Source organism: Coenobita brevimanus, chromosome 23 (genome assembly GCF_032717465.1).
Source record: "Coenobita brevimanus isolate Jiangsu-jjx chromosome 23, ASM3271746v2, whole genome shotgun sequence".
NCBI classification, from domain to species: domain Eukaryota; kingdom Metazoa; phylum Arthropoda; class Malacostraca; order Decapoda; family Coenobitidae; genus Coenobita; species Coenobita brevimanus.
The window spans coordinates 41,035,159-41,048,488 of NC_136976.1; the positions used below are offsets into that span (position 1 = coordinate 41,035,159).

The 13,330-nt window shown below is 44.2% G+C and overlaps 1 non-coding gene across 1 annotated transcript; it reads right to left on the reverse strand.

The window, feature by feature from the left end:
- Positions 1-11,793: 11,793 nt before the first annotated feature.
- TRNAV-AAC (transfer RNA valine (anticodon AAC)) lies at positions 11,794-11,866 on the reverse strand. Its single transcript has one exon. It is a non-coding gene; the product is annotated as a tRNA-Val (tRNA).
- Positions 11,867-13,330: the final 1,464 nt, after the last annotated feature.

The window sequence follows — 13,330 nt, forward strand, 5'->3', positions numbered from 1 at the left end:
AAGAAGTAGAGAGAGAAAAGCAGGGGTGGGAGGAATCAAGAGGGGGGGAGGCAGCTGCATAGAGAGTGAGGTGTGGAGAAGCCATAGTTTGATGGAGAAGGAGAAAGAGAAGGAAAGAAAGGAAACATCATTGACAGAGAGAGGGAGAGGGTATCGGGCAGAGGAAAGAAGTAGGGGCTAAGGAAGGGGAGAGAGGGAGGAGGTAAGGGAGAGGGTAGAAAGGAAACAGGTAGGGGACTGCAGAGAAAGAGCGGAGGTTTTTTGTATGGGAGAGGAGGGAGCTGGGGATAATAAGTAATTAGGGAAGGGAACTGAGAGGGAGATCGGTGGGGAGGAGGAGGTTGAAATTAGACCTTCTCACCAGAATCTTACATAACTTGATATACTTTTGAGTTTAGATTAGAAAGGCTTTGTTAAATACACAAAAGAACTGTGTGCTCGCATAACTCTAGCAAGCCGGGGGTGTGGAAATAAGGCAGTAAAATGTCAAAAAGTCAGTACAAAGAAAATCATGTAACCTACTATAGTGTGTCATTGCTCTCTATGCCACTTATTGTATTTTCTTGACCTGGATTCTTCACTTTCGACTTAAAATTTAAAAACAAACATGTAAAGTTAGACAAATAAACGGGCTGTGTAAAGGTAACTCAGATAAAGGAAAGTAAGACATAGAAGGGAAGGGTGATAAGGTGGGATCAAAGGGATGGGACAGGGATAGAAAAGGATAGAAAAGGATGGTGAAATCGGAGAGGTGGGGGAAGGACGCAGAATTGGGAGATGTTGGAAAGCATATGCATATTACGTGAGAAAGAGAAATGGATAGAGAGAATTGAAGGCTAAAAAGTTGAGATCATAGGAGAAGGGTCAGGGATAGGGATGGGTTGAGATGGATGATGAAACCGGAGGGTAGAGATAGAGACGGAATTGAGGTATGTGAGGGAGGAGAGGTTGGAATGGAAGTCAAGTAAGGAAAAGAAAAGAATAGAAACAATGGAAGAGTGATAACGTGCTGCAAAAGGGGATGGGGTAAGAACAGAGAAGGATAGAGAGGGACGGGGAAATAGGAAGGGGAGGAGGACACAGCAGGGACTGATAGAGAGGAAGGAGGAGCGGTTGGACTAGAAGGAAAAATAATGGGTAATGGAAGAGATGAGTAATAAGTTAATGTCAATCGGGAAGAGATAGAAGAGGAGAGAAAGAACTGGGGTAAACATAGAGGGGGATGAGGGACAGAGTATGGACTGGGGGAGGAGAGGCAGGAAAATTTTAGAGTAAGGGACAGAGATAGGGAAAAAAAATTAAGAAGAGGCGAGAAGTAAGGAACAGAAAAAAGAAGTAGGAATGGTTAAACTGGAAGAGGTCAAAGTAGTGATTGTGGAAGGGGGTAAAGGAGAGGTTGGAATAAAAGTAAAGTAAAGGAAGGGAAAGAGAGAGAGAGAGAGAGGGAGAGAGAGAGAGAGAGAGAGAGAGAGAGAGAGAGAGAGAGAGAGAGAGAGAGAGAGAGAGATTATGTGAGGTCAAAGGGTATGGGTCAAGGAAGGAAAAGGATGAGAAAATCGAAGAGGGAAGGGGGCAGAGTAGGGACTGGAGTATGGGAGGCAGAAGAGACTGCAATTACAGTGAGTTAGAAAAGGAAGGGCTCGAGAGAAGGGAAGAGTAACTAGAAAATACTCAGGGAGAACATACCGCCGCCAATGCCATTGCCATTAAAAAGGATCCGGATCCAGATCCGCCCCCAAATTTAATAAATTCTTCCTTGGCCCATGGCCCACCCTTCCACAAAATTCCATTAAATTCCGTTCATAACTTTTTGAGTAATCCCCGATCCGGATCCGTGGATATAGGATCCTGATCAGGATCAGGATCCGTCTCAAAATTTAATCATTTCTTCCTTGGCCCATGGCCCATCCTTCCACAAAGTTTCATCAAAAAACGTTCATAACTTTTTGAGTAATCCTGCTAACTGACAGACAAACAAACAAACAAACCAATGCGGGCTAAAACAAAACCTCCTTGGCGGAGGTGATGAGTTAGGGTTCCATGAGAAGGGATAGAGAAGGAGAGAGAGAGAGAGATGCTGAGAGAGAAGGGGAATGGTGGTATGGTAGGGAATGGGGGAGGGGAGGAAGGAGAGGCTGGAATTGAGGGCAAGGATAAAATTGGCGAGGGAGGATGCATGCGTTCCCGATGTCCGATTTTCATTGGGCCACCACCATTCGACTTGTTTTTCTTTCCAGAACGTAGTGTGGTGGAGGAAAATTTGATTCTTCCTTTTATTTAACTTTTGTGGGATTGGAGTCGGAGGATGGGGTGAGCAGCGAGTGGGGAAAGAAGTGTGGGAAGTGGGGAGAAGTGGGGAGAGTTGAGGAACTGAGAAGAGAGAGAAAGGGAAATGTGGGATGTTATGAGGGGTGACTGAGAGGGAGATGTGTATATTCATGAAAGGAAGAGGGGGAAAATGAGAAGTGTGTGGGGTGGAGAGCAGTTGGGGTGGGGAAGGAGACATTAGTAAGTAGAGGGCATGAAGAGGTGAAATGTGGTATGAAATGAGGTATGAGAGGTAGGAAGATGCAGGAAACGCGGGGTGTGTGAGAATGAAAGGAATGAGGAGGGGTGGGAAGTGGGAAAGGGTGAAGAGATATGGGCAGACAGAAATGGGAGACTAAGGGAAATGTAGTATGACATGAGGGGTGATGGATAGCCCCATAACCCAAGTATGTCTATCTATCTATCTATCTATTGCCAGACGCCTCAATCCCGTTTGGGGTGGCCACAAACAAATCGCCTCCAAGTCACCCTGTCCCCCGCCATTTCACTCCCCTGCTCCCAGCTCACACCCCCCTCTCTCATATACATCTCCACCCCATCCCTCCATCTCATCCTCGGCCTCCCCCTCCCTCTTTCCCCCTCCACCTCACTCACATACACTCTCTTCGTCAGTCTTTCACCCTCCATCCTCTCCACATGGCCAAACCACCTCAGTGTGTTCCTCATAACGCTTCTTATCACATCCACATCAACACCACAACGCTCCTTTATATCCTCATTCGTCAGCCTGTCTCTCCATGTGACTCCACAGGCTCCTCTTAAATAACTCATTTCCACGGCTCTCACTCTTGACTTGTGTCCTTCCAACAACGTCCAAGCTTCACTTCCGTACGTTAGAGTTGGTATCACAATACTGTCATGTAGTAACTTTTTCACTTCCATGCTCACTTCCCTGTTTCTTATCACTGCTTTCAAGGAACCAGCAACCTTTCTTCCCTGCTGTACCCTTTCAAGCACTTCACCCTCCAAACCTCCATCCTTACTCATCACACTACCCAAGTACTTAAACGTACTCACATTTTCCAATTCCTCACCATTCAACCTCGCTGTACATTCACTGACTTCACCTCTCTCAAAGACCATCACTTTACTCTTCCCTACATTCACCTTTAGATTCCGTTTCTTACACACTCTCCCAAACTCATCCACCAAGCCTTGCAGCTCTCCTTCGTCTTCACTCAACAACACAGTATCATCTGCAAACAACAGTACAGGGAGTTTCCAAACACTATCCTCTCTCACCATGGCCACTCCAACATCCACTACCCTACCTTGTACCTCTTTTATTACCCCATCCATGTACAGATTGAACAACCATGGAGACATGACACATCCCTGTTTCAAGTATGTCATTCTCTTTTTAATTTTACCTTGACCAGACGATTTATGGCAGTACAGCAGACTCTATTTGGCCTGGGATGATCTTGATTAATCTCCTTCAGTAGCAAAGATTCCTTCCAAGTTGAATAACATCATCCGGTAGAAGTAGAAATAGTAAAGAAAAAGCGTCATCGGATTGAAGAACTTAAGGGGATGTGCAAAAGCCTGGGGTGGGGGGAGACCGAGAAAGTGAGAGGTGTGTGGGGTGTGGAGATGGGGAGGGGGAGACATGGGAAAGTTAATGGAGAGGAAGGGAAAAATATGGAATGATATAAAGAATGATGGAAGGGGAGAGGTGTGAAGTAATGAGAAGGGAGAGTGGGGAAAAAAAGATTTGTGAGGAAGAGAGGAGTGGGGATGGGGGAGGAGAGGGAAGATTTGGGTGTAAAGGGGCGAAGGGGGAATTGTGGGGTGGTATGAAGGGTAGCAAGAGGGAAAAGTGGAAAGTAATGAGAGGAAGTGATGGTGAGGAGTGGATATAGGTGAGGAAAAGGAAGAGAGGAGAGGATGAAGGGAGGGGAGAGAAGAGGGAAATGGGGAGAGAGGTGGGAAGAGAGAAATGAAAGAATGGAAGGGAAGAGAGGAGTAGGGAGTGGGAGGAGATGATAGGAATTAAGGGGGGGAAGGCAAGAACGGAGAGATATGGAAGAACAGGAAAGAGAGGGGACAGATGATGGAAGGGAATGGAAGAGAAAAGATATATAAGTGAAGGAAAGGGAAGGGAAAAGAGGAGAGAAAAAGGAAGAGGACAGAAGACACATGAGGAAAAAACAGGAAGAAAAGGAGGGGGGGGAAGGGAGACAAGGGAAAGGAAAGGAAGAGGAGAGAGGGAGGGGGAAGGTAAGACAGGAGAAAGATGAGGGAAAGGTAGACATGAGAGAGAGAGAGAGAGAGAGAGGAGAAATGATAGAAGATATGGGATGGAAAGAGAGATGGTTAAAACTAATGGAAGAGAAAGGAGTGTAAGGGAAGGACAGATATGAAATTAGCAAAAATAAATAAATTAGTAAATGAATAAATTAAAAAAAAAACTATGGTTTCTCACTCCCACAGCAAGAGACTTTGTAAAACATGAGTGGCAAAGCATGAATAATACCATACTTAATCCAACACTCTAGCTGCAACTCTTCCGATTGCTGTGCCAACGCTTTCTCTTAGATCATTTACCTGGAGAATGCTGCGTCCTGCCCTCTGCTATCTACTGGTAAATGTGAAGCGGGAAAAAAAAAACAATAAAATAAGAGGGAAGGGAAGAGAAGGGAGGAGGAAAGGAAAGACAGGAGAAAGGGGGGAGGGTATGAAGGGGAAGGGAAAAAAGATGAGCTATATTAGGAAAGGAGAGAGAAGAGAGAAGAGAGTGGAGGAAAAGGCAGGGAAAAAGAGATGATTGGATAGAGAGCTAAAGAACACAACCATGAAAAGGGGAAGTGAAGAAAAGAGAGAGAAAAATGAAGGAAGGAAATATAGAAGAGAGAGAGAGGAGGGAGTGGACGGGAAGGAATAGAAGTAAATGAGGGTAATGAAGGAAGGGAAAGAAAGATATGGGAAATGAGTGAAGAAAACAGAGAGAAAGGAGGAAATGAAAGAGAGAAGAAAGACTAAGGAGGGGAAAGAATGGGAAGAGAGACAGATAAGAAAAAATCATGAGGGAAGGATAGAAAAGAAAATATAGAGATAAGAAGAAAAAAGATAAATCAAGGCAGAGACGAGAAAAGTTAATGGAAAATAAAGATGAAAGAGAAGGTAGAGATGAGGAGATAGGTTAGAAGAGAAGATAGACGCAAGAGAAAGGAAAGGTAGATAAAGATATGGGATGAGAAGAGAGGAGAAGATGGAAATGAGAGAAGAGAAGATGAAAGGGAAGAGATGAGAGAAGCAAGGGAAGGGAAGGGTGACGAGAAAGGAATAAGGTTCTGAGAGAAAGACAGAGAAGTGGGGAGAACAAGCAAGGAAGTTTGTTTAGGCTGGTCTTTGTCTGTTCGTGCGCTGGTTGGACTCATCCCTGACACTTTGTATGAAGGCACCGGATGGACGGGGTGGCATTGGGTGGAGTGGTGGTGCTGACGTTAAAGCTCCCGTATTGGATGCTGGCGGAAAGTTGGGGTGAAGTTGGTGGTGTTGGATGGAGTGAAGAGTCTGAGGTACGGTTTTGTGTGTGTGTGTGTGTGTGTATGTGTGTGCGTGTGTGTGTGGAGGAAGGATTTGCAAGGTGAATCATGGGTATAGTATTTCATTCCTTGAGCTCGAGGGCGTAGTGTATCATTTATTTCTTTTATTTACTCGGGTTAACGTCAGACAGATGTGCTCAGCTAAGGAGAGACTGTCTTTCTGAGTGAGGGGGTTAGATACAATTTCATTTAATTTCTCCAGCCCAAGGACGTAATATAGATTTAATTTGGATGACACTAGATGATTATATTCAACTGGGGATAAAGAAGCTCTGAGATCGATGTCAGATGGGATTATTATGCAGCAAAATGTGGAATGGTGTAGTGTGGTGTGGTGCTGTGTGATGTATGTGACGGTGATACGCTAGGTGGATGATTTTGTGGTTTGGTGTGGTGTGGTGTGGTGCGAAGTGTGACGGTGTTACGGTGATATGCTGACTGGATGATGGTATAGTGTGGTGTGGTGAGAGGTTGAATAAATGACTGTATGGTATGGAAGGGTGCTGAGGTGAGATGCTGACTGACCGATGATATGATGTGTTCTGGAGGCGTTGTGCTGAGTGGCTGACTGAATGATGATGAAATATGATGATGTGTGGTGTGATGTGGTGCGGCGAGAGGCTGACTAAATGAACAAGTACAGTGGTATGGTGTAATGTAGTTAGTATAGTGTGGTGTGGGGATGTTGCAGTGTGTTTATGGGGTGCTGTCTTGTAGCGTGGCGTAGTGTGGGAGGTACCGTGTAGGGGGGGATATCGTAGTGTGGTGTCTGGGTATTGTGGAGTATTTATAGTGTCGTTGTTTTCTGGTGTGATGTGTGGCTATTGGGGTATGGTGAGGGAATACTGTGGCGAGGGTGAGGCGGGAGTGAAGGTGATGCGGTGTGGGTTGGGAGTGTGCTGGTGTGGTGTCTCGTGGTGTGGTGGTATTATGTGGTATGGTGTAGGATGTGATGTAGGGGTATGGTGTGGTGTAGTGGTATTGTGGTGAGTGAGGCGAGCGTGGGGTAGTGTGGTGTGGTGTGGGGATATTGTGATGTGGTACTAGGGTGGAGGTATTGTGGTGGGTGAGGTGGGTGTGGGGGTAGTGTGGTGTGGTGTGGAGGTAATGTGGCGTGGTGTGGGGGAACTGTAGTGTGGTGTGGGGGTATCGTAGTGTGGTGTGGGGGTATTGTACAGAGAGTGAGGTGGGTGCGTGGGATGACTGTAGCGAGGTAGGCCCCGGAAGAACAATTACCTGGGCTCAATTACAACCGGTCCATTGTGAGTGCCAGCGACGACGCACCTTTGATGACGGAGCCGAGACTCACTGGGCCGGAACTCTTAGTGAGGGTCCACACACACACACACACACACACACACACACACACACACACACACACACACACACACACACACACACACACACACACACACACACACACTCTCTCTCTCTCTCTCTCTCTCTCTCTCTCTCTCTCTCTCTCTCACCTTTACTCCACACCTACAAGAGTATGCAGCGTCAACCACACAACTATCTACTCGTTCAGTCATTCATCCACACTAATCAACGTTTATAATTAGCCATCCAGTCATCCACTTACATCTAGGTAACATTTTATAGACATTCAAACATCAGTCATCATTCCAGGTGAAAATCATCCATCAGGCAGCCGTCTGTCCTTGCAGTCATCCTTTTAGATATCCATCAAGTCAGCCGGTCGAGATAGTCAGTCAGCCACGCACCAGGTCAGCCAACCAGTCAGTCAGCTGGCGAGGAGGGAGGGGAGGAGGAAAGAGGAGGAAGGAAGAGGAGAGGGGAGGAGGAGAGAAGAGAGGTGAGGAAAGGGGAGGGAAGAGGACGAGAGGGAGAGGAGTGGAGAGAGGGAGGGATGGAGGAGAGGGGACAGGCCAAACTCAATCGCGGTGATCGGTGGGGCGTGTTTCATTTGGTTTGGAAGCCTTAAATGGAGGCCTCAGAGTGGAAGCCCAGTCGCTAATTCTACTCCTGCTGCAACTGCCTAATTCTCATTTTGGCGCGAACTTCATTTTAAACACTTCATTCTTATGACGTATGTTAGCGGACATTCATTTATTGCTACCATCGGACAATTTTGTCATTTTCTTTAGGTTTGGAGACTTACCACCGTGGATGTGTTAGGTATGGTCTTTAGTAATTCATACACTACTACATGCCTGTTTAAAGTTTAATGAAATCAACTAATGGCGGCGAGAATAAATATACAAATACGTCACCCAGCTAAAAAGCTAAAACTTTACGATACTGCAATATGTTTCAAATTTACAAAAGTTTAAATTGGTAAGGTATGCTTTCGAAATTCACGCTGGCTGCGCAAATATATTAGCCTGAACATACCTATATCTGGATACGTACATACTTCCACTGCCTATAATATACATAACTAAAGTAATTATTAAATATTATTTATAAATTGCAAACAGAATTCATCCAAATGCTAGCTGTAGAACGATGTTTTGAACAAAATGGAACATCATTTTGATAAACAAATCTGGGGTAGAGTAGCAAACTGTTGTTATACTGGTGTAGGAGGTAAATGTGGTGAGACCATCCACTATCCCAAGAGTATAAAACAGCAGAAAATAGGAAGCTGCATTCAGCTGGATAGATCATATTATAGGCTACTCAAAATCATTTTGAATTAGTAAAAAGTTGTCATCTTTATATTTAGAATGCTGAGCTTTGGCAAAAGATCAACACTAGAATTCAGTGCTTGTCAAACAAACTTGCTAAGGATTGACTGTATAACCACAGAATTGTCTTATTCTGCCAATGTACCACGAGAAGCAAGTTGCAAAATGACGCCAGTCTTCGTCAAGTTGTAGGAGGAAAATCAATATGCTGTACTTTCATTCGGTGTGCAACGTCCCTTGTATTTTCTACTTCGTTTCCAGTCGGTGTGCTTGTTGGTGTAATCTGTCTGTGGCCTGATTATTCGCGGATAACTTCTTCATGGTCGAGTATTATCATGTACTGTATTCGATCTAACTTCAAATAATTTTATTCACCTGAGTATCAGCTCTAGAAACCCTAGTGTTAATACAGTCATCATTAACTCCATGGTCAGAACAAATCTACCATCCTATGCCAGCTGACACCAAACGATTTTATTCTAGAAAGAAATGCCGAGAACTTTGGCCCCGAGCTGTTGACTTAGTGTCACTCAACATGCCTCAGCCAAACTTTGCACACGGACTCGCCATACACCCTCCATGACAGGGTTCGCTGCTGGTTGGAATGAGACTAAAGATAAACTAAGTCGACCGTATATGACCTAGACCCCTGACCCCTCGGCTTTGCTCATCTAATTAGTTCATCGTCACTCCACACTGCACTGCTGACAAAAGTTTGGTCGAAATCCGTCAAGGGGTTCAGAAGATATCGTGCCTACACCCATATGACCTTGATCTTTGGTCCCTTGACCTTAATGACCTAATCAGGTCGTCGTCCATTCATACTGTATCACTGGTAAAATTATGGTGGAAATCTGTCGAGGGATTCAGGAGATATCGCGCCCACACCCATATGACCTTGACTTAGATGACCTGATTAATTCATCATCTCCTCATACAGTATCACTGACAATAGCCTGGTGGAAATCCGAAAATGGGTTCAGGAGATATCGCGCCCAGAAAAGAGTTACGGACACAAGCATGCCTACATGCACCCATACACCCATGCATGGATAGATGAGCAGACCATAGGTGGAGTGTTTAAATTACTTGTACATTGCTTTCATTTTTATGCCTCCATCCATCTGTGGTGGAGGACGCATTTAGTGACTGTTCTGTCTGTCCGTGTATGCATGGGCGGGTGCGTGCATGCATAGGTCTGTGTGTCTGTAACATTCTTGTGAGCGTGAGATCTTCTGAACTCATTGACGGATTTCCACTAGCTTTTGTCAGTGATGCAGTATGGGGAGATAATGAATTGATTAGGTCAGCTAGGTAAGGGGTCAAAGGTCAAGGTCATATGGAGTCGACATAGTTTATCCATGTGGGTGCAATATCTCCTAAACCCCTCAATGGATTTTGACTAAACTTTTGTTAGTGATAGAGTATGAAGGGACGATGAACTGATTAGGTCAGCAAAGTCATGGAGTTTGTATGGGGAATCCGTGCACAAGGCTTGTGGGAGGCATACTAAGAGATGCTTTGCATTGACAGCTTAGTGACTGAGTTCTAGGAGTTTCAATAATATGTTTGTTGAGCCAAGAAAATAAATTCTAAATTCATTCCAGAATAACTTACTTGAAAACTTTATCTATATTTTACACCAGCCCTCGCGAAGCAAGAGCGACTTATGTTTTCCTTGACATGTGTATATGTGTCTATCTGCCTACATGTGAACAAAATAACTGAAGCCATTTGTGTTTGATTTCAATGAAACTGGGTGGAAAGGATAAAGATCAGCTAAGGGGATGGGTTATTGTTACTTTGAGAACAACAGATCAAACGCCAAGGTCATGGAGATAAGTCAAAGTCTGACCTAGCAAAGTCAGTGATAACAGTTTTCATCCAATTTAGACCAAACTTGGTGGAAATATTGATGGTAAGACAAAGACAAAGGAATTTGATTGTGAGAATCAGTCAAAGGTCAGGGTCACAATACAAGTTCAAAGTTCGACCCCCTGTGTCTATGTTGAACAAAATAACTCAAGCACTGTTTATCTGATTTTGATCAAACTTTATGGAAGGGTTAAGGGTCAGCCAAGGGGTTGACCTATTGTTGTTCAGAACAGTAGGTCAATGTCGCATGGCACGGTCAACTGCAACAGTTTCACTCCGATTTAGACCAGAGTTTATGGAAGGGTTCAGGGTAAGGCAAAGATATTGTGATTCGATAACAAGAACTATCAGTCAAAAGTCAAAGTCATAAAGAAAGGTCAACTCAAACTTGGTGGACATGTTAAGGCTCAGTCAGGATTGAAGCAATTCAGTGTGGGGAGTAATTGGTCGAAAATCATGGTCACTGGGCAAGGCAAAAATTTTTTTAGTCAGAATAGATGGAGACGAGTGTTGCTCTGAATACGTCTCCGTTTCTGAGGTGGATCTGTAAGTAGTAAGTTATTGCAAGGAATTGAATGACCCCTTCAGTTAGGTGGCCTTATTTTTTTTTTTCTGTTCGTTTGTTTGGTCTCACTGCTTCCAAAGAACTGCATTCTATCTGTCTATTTATCACCCCTCCTCCCTTGCCTCATCAATGACGTAGGGGTATTTTAGGTGAGAGTGACCAGGCGCTTTCCATTAGTAGCATTATACAAGCAACTAGAAAGCACTCAGAGAGCACATTCCTCCGTCAGTGACATTAAAAGGATCGGAATCCGTGGATATAGGATCCGGGTCCGGATCCGAATCCGCCCCCAAATTTAATCAATTTTTTCTTGGTCCATGGCTCACCTTTGCACAAAATCTCATCGAAATTCATTGAAAGCTTTTGGAGATATTGTGCAAGCTACTCCGAATCCGGATCCCGATCCGCCCCCAAATTTAATCATTTCTTCCTTGGCCCATTGCCCACCCTTCCTCAAAATTTCATCAAAATCCATTCATAACTTTTTGAGTAAAGTTGCTAACAGACAGACAGACATCCAAACAGACAAACAAACAAGCAAACAAACCAACGCCGGCAAAAACATAGCCTCCTGGCGGAGGTAATAAGCCCTAAATACATCTCGGATGTAAATCTTTTGTACCTTATTCGGATGAAGCACCTTAACTTAGTAAACCATCAGGAATCCAGTTAGTAATATGGTCACCACACAAAGTAGTAAGTGGTCTCCTAAGATGCTAGCAATCTTCAGGCTTCTTACTCAGTGCAGATAACCTAAAAGTAGCACCGCCACCGCATCGTGTGTGTGGATAGTGGGCGGCACGTCCCCGTCTGCCACGAAAACTTCTGTGCTCACCAGGGCTCGAACCTGGGACCTTCTGTGTGTTAGACAGATGTGATAACCACTACACCATGAGCACCTGAGTAGTATGAAGTCGAGCAAGACAAATCAGATTCGGTCTTTAAGGACCTCCCCCCCCTCACTACTAATGGCTGTTCATATGTAATCGTCTGGTGTTAGCAAAGATTAAAAAAAAAAGTGTCACTCTAGAGAAGAAGTTAGCTTCTCTACTGCTAGGATTTCACTGTAAAAAAAAAAAAAGAAAAATCCCTCTTTCTTGGTTGAATAAAGAATGTCTGTCAGTCGATTGAAGAGAAAGGATTAAATAAATATATTTTTCTTACTGGCTGCTACAACTGAACTCTGCTGAATAATATCGTCTGGCTTGAACTTGAATAAAGTACTTAACCTCTTCAGTCCGATTACGGGTGCTGAAGAGGGACAACTTCATGTGGTGGCACCGAAATGATCAGGCGGTAGAGCTGCCTCTTCATACAAACGTCCCTATTTCCCACCCCCTCCCATCCCCCAGAACGAGAATGGTCGACTGCGGAATAAGAGCGTCTTTGGCCCACAACCCATCAAGATCATGTTCAGATTAGAATAGCAGCAGTAACTACCGCTACTAATCTAATAATGTATTTCATACTATATATTGTTATCTCTCTTGTAAGTCTATTTTCTTCACCTAAAAATTAAGAGACGTCTCGATTTGGAGGGGTTAGATACAAACCCTCATTTCGATCATTTAACCTAAGCAGAATGATATTGTCAGACAACAGCAAAAGTAAAGTTAAAATTACTTCCTTGGACTGAAGGGGCCAGCGTCCACATTAAAGCAGGACTAATACTTTCCAGAAACTAATATTTCTTTCATTTTGCTTTCACTCTCCTCCTTCATCCAGTTCTTTCATTTAGCTTTCACTCTCCTCCTTCATCCAGTCAATCTCTTCACTACGCTGACGTCGTCTGTACCCTGTTCTTGCGTTCTCCAATTTTAATAAGATCATGAGAGATTTATCGAAATGGAGGAGTTAGACACAGCCCTTATTAACGCCTGCATCGGGGGCCTCTCCTATGGTGAATGTAATCGTGTAATAGTAAGTAAAATCAAGTAAAAACGGCGTCAGCGAGCTGAAGTGGTTAACACGATTTCTCTCCCTCTCTCATTCTCACCCTTACCATTTGCTCTTCTTCATTTTACACTTCCTTTATCAGTTATCACGCTTCTTCTTCTCCTTTTCTTCATCTCTCCTGCTTCATCACCTTCTCCTCTTTTCCACCCTCTAACTCTCCGCTCCTCCCTTTCACTGCCCGCGTACATATTTTCTCCACCCTCTTTCACATCCATCATCCTCTCTTCTCTGCTTCACTTTTCATCTCACAGTATTAATTTTCCTGTACCATTACCATTTGTCTCTCCTCCATATTTACCCTCACCACTTCCCTTCTCATGTCACCTCTATCCTCCCTAGTTTTTACACACGTGCTTCCTATGTAAGAGTAGGATATTGTTTTGGTTCGCCTGTGTCTGTCCTTCAGT